Source organism: Protopterus annectens, chromosome 12.part0 (genome assembly GCF_019279795.1).
Source record: "Protopterus annectens isolate FY-2018-M chromosome 12.part0, PAN1.0, whole genome shotgun sequence".
NCBI lineage: Eukaryota > Metazoa > Chordata > Ceratodontiformes > Protopteridae > Protopterus > Protopterus annectens.
Window position 1 is genome coordinate 981,817,968 of NC_056746.1, and position 19,895 is coordinate 981,837,862.

At 39.0% G+C, this 19,895-nt stretch overlaps 1 pseudogene; it reads right to left on the minus strand.

Moving 5' to 3' along the window:
* The window catches only part of LOC122816240, a 43,370-nt pseudogene that overhangs the window by 10,061 nt on the left and 13,414 nt on the right, over positions 1-19,895 (minus strand).

Here is a 19,895-nt window from a genome sequence, read left to right on the forward strand (position 1 = left end):
CCCTTTGGAAAAACAAATCCAAACAAAATGGCATTGCATATACTGATCCCAAGGATATTGCCAATATCCTGGCAGATCAATTCAGTGCCAACCTCACCCCCCTCTCACCCCCTAAACGGTCCATCTCAATACTGCAATATTGCCAAATTCCAGTAATAATGGCCACACAGGTAAAAACTGCACTCTCCAAAGCTAAGAATACAGCATCCATGGGACCAGATGACATCCCGGGCTGTGTATTATATGAAATACAAAATGAACTGGCACCTCACCTAAGTGTCATGTTTAATCATAGTCTCACCTCAGGCTTCGTGCCCACTGAGTGGTGCACAGCTACAGTTATCCCACTCCACAAGGGGGGGGGTCCACTTTGGATCCCAGGAGCTACTGCCCCATCAGTCTGATGAGCCTGATCTGCAAGGTTATGGAACGTATTATCATGGAACTTATAAACAAAGACATTGGACCCCACCCAGTTTGGGTTCATGAAGGGCCGATCTTGTCTCCTGAACCTGATTGACTTCTTTGATTCAGTCTACAGAGCCGCGGACGAGTGTAAGGCAGTCTACACAAACTATCTGGACCTCGCCAAGGCCTTTTGACACCATCCCCACTCTGGAATCATAGATAGACTTACTAAGCTGGGCAGTTGGGAGGGTGGCCTAATGGTTAAGGTGTTTGCCTTACAAACACAAGGTGCAGGGTTTGAGTCTCACAAGGGATAATTGGCTAGGCTTAAAATGGCTTGCAAGGGCAGTTAGCTTAGTACTAATCTGTGAACCTATGAACCTATTAATCCCTATGTCACTCGATGGGTTGCCAACTGGCTTACTGACAGAACCGACACTGTAAAAGTAGCCAACTCCAAATCCAACTCCAGACAAGTGACAAGTGGAGCACCTCAGGGTTCAGTCCTGGGACCGCTCTTGTTTGGCATCTACTTCTCTGAAGTACAGGCCGACACTAAGGGACTCTGGCTAACAAATTTCGCAGATGACTGCAAACTAGGAGCCATTATTGAATCCCCAAATGATGTGGAAACTCTACAAAAGGGCCTTACAGAAACAGATCCCTGGTGCCAGAGCCATGGGCTCAAGCTCAATGCCAAGAAATGTATAGTTATCCCCTTTGGGAAAAAAACATGTACCTGTGAATTACCACATAATGGCAGTATGTGGCAGTACACTAAACACCAAAAGTGTGATAAGAGACTTAGGGACACAGTTGGACAGTGGTCTCACTTTCGATAACCACATCGCCACAACAGTCAGGAAATCCTTCTATGTGGCACATCTCATCACTAAGGGCTTTTCATCCAGAAAAAAGGAGGTCATTGTCCCACTGTACTCATCCCTCATTAGACCCATTATAGAGTATAATGCCCAGTTTGGTATGTACCTCTTAAGACATCTGCAACAACTGGAAAGGCAACATAAATACCTCACTAAAAGAATCACAGGCCTAAAATAGATGCCCTATGCTGACTGACTTAAAAAAGTCCAGCTATACTCTGTCACATATCGTTTACTCAGAGGCAATCTCTGCTTAACATACAAGGCCATATCAAACCCAGAGCTGTTGGACATGCTACACTTAAAGAAATCCCAATCCCTCAGAGCCAAATGCTCCAGGGATCTAAACCTTGTCATCACAAGAAACAAAACATGCTGGAGGGATAGGTTCCTGACCCAGAGACTCCCCAGGCTCTGGAATAGACTGCCCATACATGTCAAGTAGAGTGGCTCTTTGGCCGTCTTCAAAAGGAACCTTGACAATTGGATGGGAGAAAGGAAATTCACCTCGGGGATCACGTCAGTCACCCTGCTAGACAGGGGTCCAGGGAAGTAAATAGTGTGGGAAGAAACAGCCAGGGAATTGTTATGGCTAGGCTTGTATAGGCCCTAGGGCTAATAGCCTAGTACCAACCTATGAACCTGTGTTTGGAAATATAGGTGGCAGGGGTGACAACTTGAGTGAAACTTAAACTGTCTACATATTCAGAGTTCCATTGAGATGTTATTATTCTCATCATCAACCAGGCTTTAAAATCACCCATGTACATACATTATCTCAAAAAAGGAATCAAAGAACTGTTGCAGACGTGGTCCATTGAAATGATACAAGAAGATAGTAAACCAAGAGAAATCTGCAATTCCTTCCCATAGCACTAACACCACACTTGTAACCTATACAGATGCTGTCAGTAAAGCTAGAGATATATGCTTACTAGTCTCCTCCTTATTTTTAGACTTGTCTTAAGCCTTCATCTCAGTTTTTCACAGCAAATATCAGCTTTAAATGTCTTCATTAGGTCTCTCTCAGCCTACTCTTCTGTGGTTCAAAAGCTACTTATCCATTAGGTATCAGTGAGTAAAATGGCACTACATTCTTTTTCCATAACTCCCAGTTACAGCTGGTGTACCACAAGGCTCTATCCTTGGTCCCCTCCTTTTTAACATTCTCACTGATACTCTTCACACATCCACACAACAGACCTTCCTAATACAGTACGCAGATGGCTCCATGCTCATTTGCAGTTAGGAGGTGTAAGGTATGAATAGATACTTGTTTACATTTAAGTATATAGCCTAGTGTTGAGAAAGACCAAAGCCAGCTTTTGGGTAAGAAGTCTTTCAGAATGGTTTTGAAGGATGAAAGGGAAGGTATTGACCTGATGTATACAATTAAGCAGTTCTGGGTATAGACAATGCCCAGTAGATCTGATAGCTCTGTAGACAGATAGGAGTTTTTGGTCATTAGATTGTAATTACTGACTGGGAACATAGCTGTGCAGAATGTTATTTAGTGCCAGGCAAGCAAGTGGACTCTGGATAATTTTATAGGTTTTAAGATGCTGTTTATATGTTAGTTGATGGAATAGTTCTAACCAGTTTAGGCTTTTTTGTGCCATACATTGGTGCATTCTGAAAGGAGTATTTGCTGCACATTTGGCAGCATTGTTATAGCATTGTTCAGCTTTTGATTTTTGTGTTGCCCGTTGGTTAGTAAGGATGACAGCATCATAAAGAGTTGTGGGGAGGAGATAAGTAGAACCAAGTGTAGCTTTAGTTGTGTTGGTGATAAAGGTTTTGGCTCTGTAAAGCATCTGTAATTTTTGATGAGTTTTTCTTGTGCAATTTTGTATAGGCAGGACAAATTTAAGATTATTATCCACTATCATCTTTAATAATTTGCTATGAAAAGTGACATCGATGTTTGTATTATCCAAAGGGATTTTCATGTGGGAGGGATCTGGGGAGAAAATGCAGTACTTTGCCTTTTTTTAAGGCTGAGCATGAGTTGTGAATTACAACGCAATGTTTCAGTGACTGTTAAAGTTTCCTGAGTAATTTTGGTAGTGTGCCATGTTCTGAGATGTGCACTTCCTTACTTCTTTCAACTTTACTCCTCTGGCTTTCGGTCTAAATATTTATTTATATTTATTTATTTATTGTATTTGTTTAACAGGAAAGTTCACTGGGCATAGAAGGGACCATTTTCAGTGGAGGCCCAGGGAGAAAAGCTCATACAAGAACATAGATACAGAAAATATTAAACATTAATTGGTACAAAAGTAGATACATTGTTACAGATAGTGATTACAGTCGTATATACAGAATATATACATAAAAGCAGGGATTTTGTTGGTTGCCAGATTAATTCAATCAGAGTGGTATATAAAGACATAATCTGAGTAAAACAGCTTCAGTTACAAATACAGTATTCCAGGGTGGCAGCTATTCACTTGTGAAGTACCATGTCAGGTCTCGGGGTTGCCATAACAGCAAGTATGGTCCTTGTTCTAATAACTGTGAGTTCATCTGTATGCTTAAGTTTTGACAAACAGTAAAGCTAATGGAAACAAAGATTCCATTCAGTTTTAGACTTACCTGGTGGGATTTACAGCAATGGCTAAGTCAATAAACAGATGTTTCTACAAACTCTGGCTTCTCTGTCTCATTCATTTTGGATAGCTTCCCTACTTTCTTAAATAAGACGTGTACAGTAAGGGATTTTCCATCCAGCTCAGTGTACTGGCTGCTGCTTGAAGCAGTCATGCTTCTTTCATTTTCCTGAATATTGGTTGCTGTTCCTGTCTTTGATAACAGAAAAGGCTGTGGTGAACTGCAACAGAGATGTTTGCCTAGGCAAAACAAAAGGCCCCAGAGGCCTCAACTGCAGTGCCTGGGGTGAATTTAACCATGGTGATCCTTCAACTTTCACCTGGAGCTCTTTCTTGTCTGTGTATCTGTGAAGGTAGCAACAGGCTGAAACAATGTTTGTTTCATTTTCAGTTGAGTTACCTTTAAGGTTAGAAAAGAAAGAGTGACTATCGGGGTGCTAAATCTCATCAATATCTTTAGCATCTGTTGCAAAATAATGGTTTTCCTCCTTCCAGCACTCACTCCCATTTGTGATAGGTTTAAACACTCTGCAACCATATAGATGTTGGCTGTGGAATACACTCCTTTATCCAGATGTAGGAAGTGGCAGCCAAGGCTACTTCCTTGACAGAAGTATTGGGATGTATTATCTGCACAAGTTTCAGTAAGGCCAAAAGTTGCCCCTTTCACCTTGTCCCCAGACAAGTTTCTCTGCCATGCTGTAGTTGACTTGATGCCAGCCTGTATCAGCCATTGCTGCCAGTGTGATCTCATCAAGCTGCATCAAGTTCACTTGTCCCAGTGCTGCTGTCATTAGTGAGCCCCGAAGGACCCTAATCTCCCAATGTGAGGAAGGTACGCCTGCACTGCCCCAGTTCTCCAGGGGACCTCCTAACTCATCGGAGCTGGAAGCCAGGAGTTCCTTCATCTTCTGAATCAAATTCATTGTAAAGATCTTCGCTGAGTTTGTCTCATCTGTGTTAGTCACTCTGACTCATGAGGAACAGTTCACACCAACTAATGGAGCAGAGGGACAATCCTTCTACTTCTCAAAAAGGTCCTGAGAGAAGCCCAGTGCATGAAATAACTAATGTACTATTGTCAACAAGATCTTCTCCCGTATAAACTGAGATGCTTGCAGCTGGTCTTTGCAGAACACCACAATGCCTGCAATGGTTCAATCTGTTGAATCTGTCTGACAGTATGAAGCATAGGCAATGACTGAAGGCACATTGTGACACTTTCCTGTGTTTCCAGTTTACACAAGGGAGTCTGCATCTTTCACTCCTTCACCATCGCTCTTTATTACCTGGAAAGGCGTGTTGCCATACTGTGGGCATGCAGCATATTCAGTAAGATGTCCATCAGGGATCGTTACATCCAGACAAGTCCCTGTACTGTATGTGGGTTTCAGCTGACCACATTTGTTATAGCTGGGTGATGATTTGTCTTTCCAGATGGAGCAGCAGTATTTGTCAATGTCTCGATTTAACAGCAGCTTGTTCTGAATATAGTTCACTTTCAAGATGTTTGCTATAATCTGAATTACATCTTGCACAGAAGCATTCATTGACATTAGTTGACATGGTTTCTGTGCTCGAGTACCATGCTTTTATCCACAATGGATACAGAGTTAATTGTGGAACAGATGGCTGGGCAGACTGAAGGCTGGAAGGTGCATGCAGATCACGAGAGTGAGACAACGTTTACGGATTGGTGTACCTCATCATGGATGCATTTCCCTGAAATAAATGGGATGATCACAGTAAGCAGGAGCACCAAGAACCAGGCAGGGAACAGCACAGATGTCAAGTCTTGCATTCTGTTTCCTGTAACCTGTGATTAATTTGCTGCTCAGCTAATATGATTATCAAATAATACCGAAGACTGATTTTCTGGCATTGGTGATTGTATCTATAGACAGTACACATCTGAGTTTAGAAGACTGGCTCATCAAGGTCTGAAATCCATTGTAAGACACACCAAGGCAGATGTTGTAGGGCTGGAGGCTGTCTGTGTAATAACTCTCTAAACCCTTGTCTTTTGTCGCATCTCCATTCTTGTGGCTCTCCAAGCAGGTGTTCCAGATTCCAGCGCATTCATTGAAAGAGCTGAGAAAACATTCTTGTTTTCTTCGGCCATCTTCTTTCTGCAGCAGTGACTTTCTCCATGATGATCTTCTCAGAGTCTGCTCAAAACATTGTCCAGAGTTAACTGAAATGCTCTACAGGATTTGTTTGGATAGCAACAGACCTTTTTCTCCTTCCTCTGCCTCTTTGTTGTCCTCTATACAATAAGCCTGCTTTTTTCTCAATCTATATTGCAATTCCTGTTTGCATTATACTAACTTACCTTTAATTTATCTATAATATGTCTAAAAATTCTCTAAATGTTAAATTATTGTCATATAACTTGTATCTCTTCTTAACCAATGTTTTCATCTTACGTCTAATTTTATATAATTGTTTAAATTGTAGATGTTATTTGTATTATTTTTGAAGATTGCAGAATTATTGTTCTTAAAAAGTTTTGTCATACTTAGGAGCTTTCCTCCTCAGACATCAACTGAAAATGGGCTCCTACCCAGTCAGACTTTTTCAGTTATCAAATGTCAATAAATATATAAAATAAATAAATTCAACACTGTCTTGGGCTGTGGATACATTCTAAGGTCTTAAACGTTCCATTTTTCACACGGAAAACATCAAACAAGGATGGAAATACAGTTCTGCTCCACCATAGATAGCTTTTTTTCTTTCTCTCTCTGTCTCTAAAGACTGATGCAACCTGATAGAGTTCAACTGTATCATCTAAACAGGCTGATCATAGGAAGCAAGCTAAAACAATGCCAGTTTGGTTTGAATCAATTTGTTATCAAAAAACGCACATTTGCAGGACTATATTTGTACAGTTCCTTTTTTGAATGACGGAGATGGAAACTCCACACCATAGGTTCTATGATAACACAGAGGGAGCTCCTATCATGTTTTATTTATTGATTACTTATTTACATTTTATTAGTTGAGAATATCCAACTAGGTGATCAAGTTTTCACTGGAGTCCTTCGGAAAAAACTCCAAGAGAATGAACAACAGCATCAAGAACAACAAGTCACAGTAGCCTTTATTCAGGTCAGTAATACACAAAACATAATTCACTGAATGCATATGGCATGGTCCTAAACTTAGTTACATAAAAAAAAAATTAAAGTTCAAACAATATGTGTTGTGTAAAGTAAGTTTGCTAAAAGAATGCTGATATAAAGTAGCAGCAAGTGTAGAAAATGAAAAAAGGACACACTATAGTTTAAGTCAGTTGTTAGGTCCACAGGTTGTACAAAAAGAGAGCTGTAACACAAGGGAGGTTGGCCTAGTGAGGGAATGAAGCATTCAAGCAATGGTACAACTGCACATCAAACTTGGACTGATGTAAACGGCCAGAATGGATTTAAATATATGTTTAGCTTTGATTGTTCTTATCTCAGGTGGCAGCTTATTCCAAATATTTCCAGTGGAGGTGGAACATATTACGTCACCAAATTTATTGAAGAACATGAATATATTAACCAGCTGGTGGCTGCATTGTCTAAAGACCTCTAGAAAGGCTGTTTCTTAGATATGGAAAGCGGTGAGGCTATCCCCTTGACATGGATGGGTAGTTTGTTTGAGTCTGTGAGCTAAGTACAGCTGTGCTTTAAGTGAGACAGTGGCTACATTCAAGCAAAATAAAATAATGCAGAGAGAGAGAGACAGAGAGTGTGAGAGAGAGATTACCAGTATGCCTAGAAAAAAATAAGTGATCCTACTGAATGCTTGTTCCACTTTGGTTAGAAGTGATGAGGCTATGTTATTAAAGAGGTGAGAGGAATATCTTAAAGAGGATAAAAGGTTGAACGTACCTGTGAAGATTCTAGTTTTGCGTGCTAAGAAACATTTATTTCTTTACAGTTTACCCAAACGGAGTTTAGTTTTTGCAACTGTGTTATCCCTGGGAATTGAAATTAATTGGATTAGTAATGGTACTGCCAGGAGTCTTAGTTGTTTCAACATCTACAGTTGGGGTGAGAGTGAGGTGATTTGGGGAGGGTTACTAGGGTTACTTAACCGTGAAAGCATAAGATTAGGATAAACTTGTGATTGGGTAAGTGTGTATGTGTGTGTGTGTGTGTGTGTGTGTGTGTGTGAGTGGGGGGGGGGTTAGAATGCAAAAGTAATAATTTCTCATTGAAGCATTAAAGAGCAAACATTCTGCAGTTTAGCCTGTCTAGATTATATGAAAGCATTGCTGTAGAAAAGAGCCAATGGTGTGCACAGCAGAACCAGAGAAGGCAATTGCTGTGTCATCGACATACTGCATGAGTTTAGCATTATCTATGCTGAATGCCATTTGGCATCACCCATGCTAAATGCCATTTTGTTCACAAAGATTGTAAAATGAAATGGGCCAATCACTGAGCCTTGCAGGACACCCAGAGTAGCTGGGTGTTGTGCTGATGTAGCAGAGTTCCATTTCACTGCTTGTGATCTATTCTCTTTGCAGCTTCTGGACCATCTGATATCGCTTAGTGAGATACATGTGCTTGAGAGTCTAAATTAATTTGCTGTGTGAGACACTATTGAAACTTTTTGATCAGTCCAAAAATATTGGATTCCAGTATGGTTTACTATGAATATATTCAATCAGATGAAGAAGGGTTGTATTCTCTTTGTGATGTATTTAAAGCCATGCTCTGTGTGTGTGTGTGTGTGTGTGTGTGTGTGTGTGTGTGTGTGTGTGTGTGTGTGTGTGTGTGTGTGTGTGTGTGTGTGTGTGTGTGTGTGTGTGTGTGTTTGTCTGTGTGTGACAGAAAAAGAGAGAGAGTTATTTTTTTCTTTGAAGGTGTTTCATAAGTTGTTTGTGGGTGCATTTTTCCACAGTTGTTAAAAATGGAGACTGTAAGTTAACCAGAAGTTAATTGTTCAAGGAGTGGAAGAGACACCTTAATGTAAGGGAAGTCCAAGGGAGTGTTTCCACCGATTTGGCACAATAGCCTTCGTGATGGGTCTGTCAATGAACATAGTGACACAGTAGGTAATGTCAGAAACACTGATTCTTTTTTTAAACATGTAGTGGGAGGTTGTTCGTGGCTTGACAGCTAGGTTTGACTTTCATGAGAAGTTTATATATGGACATTTACAGATAACGGAGGTAAGAAATGTCAGAATGGAAAATGGCAGATACTAGTTAGGGGAAGACTACTGAACTGGAGAGAACCTTTGTACAGAATTCATTAAGTGCTTAGAAAATCTTTTGGCTATTGAGAAACCATTCAGCTGCAAAAAATGATGATGGGGTATGTGACTGAGCAGGAAGAAGCAGGTGGTCAAACAAAGCCTAGAATTTTTAGGGATGCATATGTGCTGCTGTTGTGTTTCAAAAAAATAAGATTTTTGCTGGTGAGAATGACATTCTTATGTTATTTCAGAGAACACTGGGTTACATAACTTGTAACATGGATGTCATTTACAGTCCCTATCAGCCATGAGTTTCTTAATTTCTGGGTAACCTAGGCCAGAAGTCATATAAAGAATATGTTTTTCTTCTAACTGATGTGAATTTATTGACACTGGAAGTAAAGAGCTGATTGAAGTAGAATACAGTTACATCTAACATGATACATTTGGGGACATTGTTACAAGTGTAGAGGAACTTTTGTGATTTTTGGATTTTAGGAGAGCTCAATGTGGCAAATACCAAAAGATAACCACTAATGCAGTTGAAGAAAACTTTATTATGGGAAATGTTATTAGTTCCAATCAAGTACGCTTTCTTGTAGCTGTGCTTATCTTTTCTAGTAGGTTCTAGGATGAATTGGGAGAGATCATAAAATTATAAAGAGGGATGTGTTTACGTCTCATCCTCAAGTGGTGTCAGTGCCTTAACCCAATTCAGCCATCCATATTAGGATGTGCAAAAGATGATAGGTCCCCTTCTCTCATCACATTTCTGGGACGCCTCTCAGAACAGACTGTATTATAAGAAACTTATGTTCCTACATAGAAAGTGAGGCTTCTTTTGACCACCATGTCTTGACTGTAGGATAACTATGTCCTTATTTATTGATTCCATAATGATTCTTTCCATAACCTTACAGCTGAGGCTAGTCAGGCTTATAGGTCTATAATTACATGGGTCCATCGCATTGACAGCCCATTTTTGTGCAAGGCAATGACCTGCTGTACTCCATTCATCCAGCAGGAAGCCTCTTTGGAAGCTAAGACTGGATAACCTGTTTCAGGCTAAGCAGTAGGCAACCCAGTATGTTATCTGGGCCCATAAAAGTAGTGCTCTTCATCTTGGATAGTGCCATGAGGACTTGTTCTTGGGAAATTTAAGGTGTTATATATACGGTGTAGGAGTATAAGATGGGAAAGGGTGTGAAGTTTAACTGATTAGAGTAGGAAATAAAGTTAAAATACCAGCACTTTCAATGTTTCAGTCCACAGATAAAATCTAGGTAACAAAATATGACACTGATCCATACTTTTCTGAGTGCATAACAGATAACTCAAAATGCACATCTGAGTAAAAATAACAACTGACAAAAAGTATCACAGCATGACAGCACATCCTTTCAATTGCCTACACACAACTCAGTATTCCTTTCAGCAGAGTCAATATAATGAACAACAGCCATTGAAAAGACTGTCATTATCTGGAGATGAATCACTGTTGCTCTTCTCATTTGCACTCGCATACTTCACTCCTCTTTCATAGCTTTCTTCTTCTTCTTCCTCACTTTAAAAGGTTCCATCTTCGAAGCAGTTCATTAATATGCAATGGGCAGTTTATCAAAAATCCCAAGTGACAGGAGGTAGAAACACACACACACACACAGAAGAAATAAACATTCAGAAGTTCATCCAGCTATGTACCTACTTCAAGTACCCCATTCTTACCCTGTATATTTACTCACTTGACATTGCCTTCCATGATTTATGGACCCCATCTCCTTTGGTCCCAGTAGATGATTGCCTCATCATCTGTGCCTCTCTTTGATACATGTGCCACCTTAGGGATTGGTCTGTTCCTCTCCATACTTTCACAGCCCTTGATTTTGACTATGTATGTACAGATGTGTGTTCTACCAAAAAAAACAGTCCTCCTCAGCAATGATCCCCTACAATTCCTGAGCACAGCTAGTAGTGTTTGAAAGATCTAAAGATGGCTGGTTCACTAACATCACATACCAAACCACAACTCAGTTCTGAACTTTGAAGAATTTGTACCCAGATCCATTTTAAATTCTTCTGCATGTGCAGCCATGGCTTTGCAATTAATCTGTACTCACTTGTTCTCTGTACCTCCACCCACTCAGGTGAGAATGTATCTGCAGCCACAACAAGATTTCCTCATTTCTGTCCTTCCCATGGTAATCTAGGAATTTCTACCTCCGAGGGGGGGGCCTTCAAATTAATCATTCTAGTATACAGGTAGGCAGCATTCTGAAGTGAGTACCACCAAGTAATTTGCCCTGGTGTACTACTAAACTGTCATTTGTTCTTGTATAAGATTCTCAATGGGTGGGTGAAACTGGACTTCATTCTGATAAAATAATGTAGAAAAATCTTTCTCTATCTTCCTACTGTTATATGTGACCACCAAAACTTTGTTGACAATGGCCCTCATCACATGCTTTTCTTCAACTTGAAATGAGTGCAGCTCTGCTAAAAGAAAGATCTTGGTTTACTTTGTTTCTGATTCCAAGTGCACTATCTGGTAAGCCCTATCCACTTACATATCTAGTCCCACTACCTTTATAGTTAACACAACAAGCCAGTCCTTCTTCTTCCCCATCCTGATCCATGAATCTCACATTTAATCTTTAAATCCTGTCCTCCTGGTCCCTTCGTCTGAATACAAGGGTATCAACAAAATTCTTCAGTTTAACAATATCACCATTGAAGCACTGTACTAGCCACTCACCTCATCTCTAACTTTTCCCATTTTTAAACAAACTGCAGTCATCTCCTGCAATGTTGCTCCGACAACCTTTATCGGGGATTCTGGGGTGCTCAATATTTTGTCAGTTTTTGTAAATTTTCCATTCCTTTGGCAGGCTGAAGTTATTTATGCCCCCTTCTCCTACTTCTTTGTGAAAAGACAATCTAATAGACACCTTGAGTTTCCCATTAATCTCTCTTCCAAAAACATAACTCTAAAAACTACTGCCATACGTGCAGCTGAAGAGCATCGTACAAAAAGTGCAGCATATGTATTGTTGGCAAGGATCCTATCCCCAACAGACTGTTATAAGGCACATATGTCTAAAGGACAAACCAGGAATCAGACAGGAAAAAACAACAACAAAACGTGCAAAACCCGTGGTTCTCAAAAACGACTCCAACCAAAAAAAGTTATTACAAATAGGTTAAGCACTTTCATTCCAGCTCATTACTAAGGAACCTCATTAGAACAAATTAATTAATTAATTACCATATTTCAGATATAATTCAATTCATCACATGATTAAAAACCTCCGATAAAATCCATTAAGTAAATTAATTAATCAAGTAGTAGAAAAAAAGAAGGAACAATGTTAGTCAATGAGGCATATAGTGAAGTTTCATGGAATGAAATATTCAAAGCATTTTCTGATATAGATAAATATTTAGTCGACATGTTTACACAGAGTCAATTACCAAAAGATGATTTTGAGAACATGTTCAATAGTAAACAGGTAATAGCTGGCATTTTTGGGATACCCAAAATACACAAATGCCATAATAATCCTCCACTTACACCAATTGTAGATACCATATTTATCAATAATGCATTCCAAGTGTTATTCAAGTGAATATTACTGCATTATTTTGTGAAGTTATCTCATGAAGGGGCATGCTTTTTTATGGTTGACTGTGCATTTCAAATACTTTTCTCAAACTAAACAAAAAGCAAACCCTGAGTCCAAGGAACTGAGCATAATTAGATACTTAATATAAAAAACAATAATATTAGAGAAATAGATCAATCAATAAATAAGCGCTCAGAATAAACACAATTACAGGCAGCCTCTTGTTTATCACTTTCATCTTCCACTGAATAATACTTTTTCAGAAACACAATGTAAGACCCCGCTCAGCATATACAAGTACAAATCATTAATTATGCAATTCATACTAACCAGAAACATTGTAAAATTCAGTTAGATCAGTAAAACCACAATAAAAAATACACAGTCATGTGTGTGTGTGTGTGTGTGTGTGTGTGTGTGTGTGTGTGTGTGTGTGTGTGTGTGTGTGTGTCTTCCTGTATGCATGTATGTTTTTATAGGTTTGCTATCAAAACCTGGAAGTGCAGTTGATTGAATATCAGTTCTGGGGAAGTACACTTCCAAAAGGGCATGATCCCGAACTGACATAGTCTGAACTCATAATACCAAATGTACAGCATGATTCATTATTATGAGTTTGGCAATGTGAATTGAGATTGTGGTACAGTGAAGATCAGGGAATTTACCCCTTGTCCTCTCTGTAGTGCGATCTCGGAGTTGGGATGTAAATTTTGCAGCAGGTGCTGGAGGCACAGTCCCCCACTTGGGGTCTATGGGGGCTTGCCCCCACTCTGCAAAACAGTAAAAAACTTGTGCTGTTAACGTGAAAGTCTAACAGCAAGTTACACTGAATAGCCTGGGTGACTGATGACACCTAAAGTTATTTTGAATTATGTTGAATGTGGACGTTGGACAACTGATGTTTGACTTAGTGTAGGAAATGAAATTTTGTTTCTGATGTTATTTTTCAATGTGGTAAACAAATGAAGAAATGTCATTCTTCATTTCAATAGTAAACCGTTTTTATATCCTATGTGGTATCAATTCTCATGACTGCCAAGATGTAGTATTGTCTGTAGAATATGTACTGACTATAAGAATGTCATATTGACTATTGAATATGTGCCCAGGAGAGCACATATATACACACACACACACACAAAGGTAAAGCTGAAAAACATCAGTAAAACATGACTACGCACTGCTACCACAATGATTTATTTGTTGCTTGCAAAGAACATAACTTTCACCAGATAGATTTTGCATCATATGCTATTGCTGTGTCACAATGAACATAGCCCACATACCATGCAAACCACCTGATCTCATCATACAATTACCAGTCTTGCTATGAATAGCTAAGAAATTCTCCATGGGGCTTTTGTAACCCAAAGTGACACTTTTGAAAAAAAAAAAAAAGTATATTTTTGTTTGGCTATGACAAGCACCTCATACTTAAAATAAATGGGTATATTGTTTATTGCAATATTGGTCACAAAAAAACTATAACTGGAAAAGGCCACCTGGGGTCATTAGCCTAGTAATCACCTATAAACCAATGGAAATCACATTTTGTGCCATACATTGATGACTTTGCTCAGCTGATGGATAAGATGGACCAAATAGATATAAGAATTTATTAAGCAATAGCTTCCTTGGTGTATGTACAAAGAAAGAATAATATGCTGTTATATGCAGAGCATTAGGAAGCAAATCAGGGTGGGTTAAGGTCATATAGATGCTTTCTGAGTCTAGCAGAGATACTCATATCCTTATCACTGGATCCTTCATCTGTTCAAATGCAAGCTGAGTTTCATAATCTGTGTTGTTACAAGAAAAAGTGCCCCCTGACCCTCATATGGGAGTTTCACAACTAACACCACTGTTTATATATATATATATATATATATATATATAAACTCTAATGTTACACAATGGGGGTAATTGGCAGATAGATGAAAAACAAGCATGGGTGTGAGACAAGGAAATGGTGAGCTGTTGGCTCTTGAGAAATTCAATTGCATTTACTTCTTATTTGCTATAACACATGAACGTTGGATTTAGTGAGAGTATTTAGTAGAGTTTATTTACAGTATTATATCAGAATAGTATTTGCCTTCCAAGAGGCTGATAAGTGGGTTTTGGGGTTAAGCCTGTATAGTCTCCTTAGTAAACCTGTAGACATATAAACATGTCTGAATATACATGAAAAGCTGATAATTTATTTTATTTTATCTTCTCATTGTTAAGGTTTAGGCATGTTATATGAAATGTCATGTACAGGGGTGATAGGTCTGATGTAAGTTTTTTAATCCAAAATATCAATAAAATCATCTATATCACATTTCTCCTAACACTATTTCATCAAATAACATTTGATAGAAAAGTGTATCAGGCTATAAACAATTAGTGTTAGGGTACAAGAACAGTTGGAATTAGCAGCAAATTAGTCTAGTGCGCCTTTTGTACTTTGCTAATGCCCACCCACATCCCTCCCCATGTCCTGACGTTTGTGTTTTAATGGCAGCAGTAATTCACTATGTGTTGTATTTTCTCTATTCTCAACAGTTGTGTGACCATTGAGTTAGTATATTTACCTAAAGTTAGTATATTTAAGTAAAGGAATTGCTGGGCTTGCCCTCTGGAAAAAAAAACTTTTTGAAGAGCACTGTCGGCATATGAAATTTTCTAAGTGTGATTCGATGAAATGTGCTTCAGATGAAATAAGACTGAGTAATTTTTTTCATAATTTTTGTGGTTAGATGAAAAGAATATTTATCAGAATTAACCCTTTTGTACTTTATCTAGCTAGTTCTGCTCTTGTTTCTTTGGAACCCTTCCTGTCTGCTTGTTTTTACCTTAATGGAACAGCCTTCACGCCCATTATTATGCTGCAAATGTAATTTATGCATATAATAGGAAGTGCCAGCTCCATTTGCATAGCTGTGCTTGGGCTGCATCTATGTGTGGTGCTCTGTATGGAACATGTATTTTCTTAACTGTGTGAGTGTATTCATATTTAGCTGCTTTGGCCGTGGTGGTATATTTAATGTCAGCAATGAAAGGGTGCCTACAAAAGGACAATCTGTCAACACATACCAGCGAAGCTCACATTACAGTTCATTAATGTTACTTGTAGTTCATTACATTTATGTTTTGTGTGTGTGTGTGTGTGTGTGTGTGTGTGTGTGTGTGTGTGTGTGTGTGTGTGTGTATGTGTGTGTGTGTGTGTGTGTGTGTGTGTGTGTGTGTGTGTGTGTGTGTGTATGTGTGTGTGTGTGTGTGTGTATAGGACAGCTGTCTAAATGTGGTTCTCACCTGGAATATTCATATTGCTTTCTTGCATATAAATAGCAGCCTATACTTCTTGTTCATGTGATAGTTGCTAAGGCTGGAATTGTGCACAGTGATTCCGCTTAAGTAATTCTTGTGTGCTCTTTGGTGTGTAATCACGAACAATGGACGATGGCATGTGGTACGATTCATAGTCATTCTGGCAGCAGTGTCCTTCTTTGATACTTTGGCAAATGGTTCCTTATGTGCAACATTCTTTATGAAGTGTATATGGATGCATATTCAGAGCAATTAGCGAAGATGCGTGAGATCAAGGGGGACGAGGACCTTAGTGCTAACAGTTTGTAACAACAAAGCCCTGTGTAGAACTAGTCCATAATTATGATACCAGTCATTTGGTACACTGTTTAGCAGCAAAGCTCTGTGCAGAAGTAACCCAGCATTATGATGTGAATCATTTTGTAACAACTCTCTATAACATCCAACCCCTGTGTAGAACTAGTATTGCATTATGATGTCACTCACTTTATTTTGCAACTTTTGATGACAACAGAGCCCTGTGCAGAAACAGCATAAAGATATGAAGTCTGTCACTTTGCAATACTGAAACAACAAAACTATATGGAAAAACAGTACTGCATCATAATGTCAGTCACTCTGTGAAAACATTCTGAGAGGAAATGTTGTGCAGCACTAGAACTGCATTATGATGTCCAAGTCAATCTGAGATGGCATTCTGTAATAAAAAGCCCTGTGTGGAAATAGAAGTGACTTATGATGTGTATGTCACTTTTTGATAATATTCTGCAACACCAAAGTGCAAAATTAGTGCTGTATTATGACACCTGTGTCATGCTTCACCCTTCTACCCAGTATCTCACATCCATCACCAGATCTACCAGCTTCTCCAATACTCCCAGACTTGCTCCAATGCAACTGAGGTTGGGGTAAAACCTAAGGGTGTCATGAGATTCTAGCAGTCTCCATTCAGCCAGAGCATTTTTTTGTTTTACTTTTGATGACCTAACCCATTTCTCCCACCTTCCAACATAATCTCTGTGATTGTGTCCAAGGAGCAGACATGTGACATATTTTCCTGTATATGCAGCATCTCAGCCATATTTCCTCTTTTTGAACCATTTCCCATCATTGTGACATTCCCAGCCCCCACCAGAGCTTATCACAGGGAATGTCCATGGAACTGTATCCTCCTCCAGGACGAGATCACCCATCCCTCTTTGCCACTCCATCAGCTGGATGAACTATTAATCAAATCCATGTTGGCTAGGTTGTAGTCAGAGCTTGATCCTTTTATGCTACTAGAGTGACTTTGTTCAGAACTAGTACTGCATTATGATATCAATCCATTTGTGACAACATTCTGAAACAGAAAAAGCACTGGACAGAACTAGTACTGCAGTATGATGTCTAAGCATTGTGTAAAAAGTTTGAAACAATAGAGCTGTATGCAGAAAGAGTATTGCATTATGATGTCAGTCACTTTGTAACAACACACTGAAACAAAACCGTGCGCAGAACGTCTGCTTTATTATAATGTCTAAGTCACTTTGTGACAACACTCAATAAAAATAAAGAAAGCCTTGATGCAATAGTATTACATTACATGCTGAGAGTGACTTTGTGACAACTAATGAAACAAAATTGTGTGTAGAATAGTTATTGGATTATGATGTCAGCTATTTCATGACAGCAGTTAGAAACAACAAAACTTTGTGCAGAAACAGTAGCGCATTATGATGTCATTCACTTTGTAACAGTGATGCCCTGTGCAAGCCAGCTCAGTGGCACAGAGGGATTCAACACTGACTAGATCATAGGTAGCATGAGTTCAAATAGAAGCTCAGGTGCCTTTAAGATCTGCAGGGAGGATAGGAATGTCTATTGCTAACTTGCTCATTGTTGAAGAAGGGATGTGGCTCTGGATTGCCACATTGGTGACGTATAGTGAAAATAGTAGGGGTTCACCATATGGAGCACGATGTCAACAAGCCCATGCTGATGCATGCAAGGGGAACAGTAAACCAAGGAAAGTTCAACATGGGAATGCATGCAACCCTTCACAGTGTAGCTGCAATGAAGCCAGGAAAAGCCACAACATGGGAAACTGGAAGCTCCAATGAGGAGAGGGTTATGTCACTCTATAGGAGCAGCAAGCTGTTCTGTGCCCTACTACAAGACTCTCACCATGGAGTGTCTGAACCCATTAGAGATTCTCCATCAGTAACCAATGGGCCATGGAGCTTTTACCTCATCAGAGGATTCCCTGCTCCTTTGACTACAGAATGAATGGTCTAAATGGGTGTAGGCATAGGAAAGATTAGGACTAATCCTGTGTGGAAAGGGAAAAAAAAATAAACAATGAACTGTGTAGAACTAGTATTCCATTATGATGTCTATGCCACATAGTGGCAGCACTGTGACACAACAAAGCTCTAAGTAGAACTAATACTTTCCAGTAAGACACTATAACAACAAAACCCTCTTCAGAATGAAGTCAATTTGTGAGATTATTCTGTAACAACAAAGTACTGTGTAGAACTTGTTCTGTATTATAATTTCTAAGCACAGCACTCTGCAAGAACAAAGCCCTGTGCAGATTTAATTTAGCATTATAATGTCTAAGTCACTTTGTGGCAAAACTCTGTGTGATGAAAGGAGGCATTGCCACCACAGCTAGCTGGAATTTTGTAAATAACTATATGTCATTTGTGAATATCAAACTGATTTATATAAGATGTTCGTGTTACAAATGTATTACAACTGTATGTCATACAAAATGCTGGTGTTACAAATGTATTAGAACAGAAATGTAGATGAACTATTGTAACTGTTTAAATGTATATGTTTTAACAGAGGAAACTGGAGGTTTAACCTCAGTCCAGCAAATTTTAGAAAAATATCTGAAATTAAATCACTTTATGGGCTAGGTCATAAAGATGCTATCTCAGAGGTTTCAATGCAGCCAGAGACACAAAGTCTGTACTAAGAAGTTTTCTGTGTTGTCTTTGGGGTAAACTAATTACTACTCTGGAAGTGTGAAGGCATGCAATTGTTTTATGACTTCCAGCACCTGCCAAATATCTGAGCAAAAGCCCTTGTGTGTATATTTTTACAGGTAGGTGATAAGTCCTGCCAGCTTCCAGAAATGGGGTTTTGTATGGGAACTAGAAGTCAGATGACCAGAAGTGATGTCATTCTGCAAACTATCTCAGAAGTAATATTTTAGATATTATTTTGAGAAGTCTCTTAGTGAGACTGAGCATTTTGTATTCTGCCTTGGGCCTGACAATAAGAACCATTCCCACATCATCTGCCTTGCTCTGTTAAGTAAGTATAGACTAGTAACTCTCTTAGATACAGTCAGGAATACAGTGAAACTTAGTTTAGATACTGTTTTCTTTATTTGTCAGAACCTGTTCTTCAATGTTATTTTAAATATTTCCTGTGATTTTAACTCTGACGTCACCGCAAATATATACCTAGTATTTTTTGTACTTTTATTATTTATTATTAACTATATTTAAACCTTTCATTGTGGCTCATCATTGTAGAGATATTTAAGTTCTGAGAGTACTTGCATATTTATTTGGTGACACTGTGTGGCCCACTCCTAATAGCCTTGCTCTTGGTCAAACTACCATTTGTATTAATAATAATATTACACAGTAAAATTGGACACCCTTTGTTAAGGTCCTTAAAGTAGCTGGTGAGGGGTACTGATGGCAGTGATAACTACCTTATAGTCTGGGCAGAAGGGGGCATAGCTAGTAAACTTTCTCAGGGGTGTGTGTGTGTGTGTGTGTGTGTGTGTGTGTGTGTGTGTGTGTGTGTGTGTGTGTGTGTGTGTAAAACAAATCTCAAAGAGAGTGTGTGTGTCAGCTACT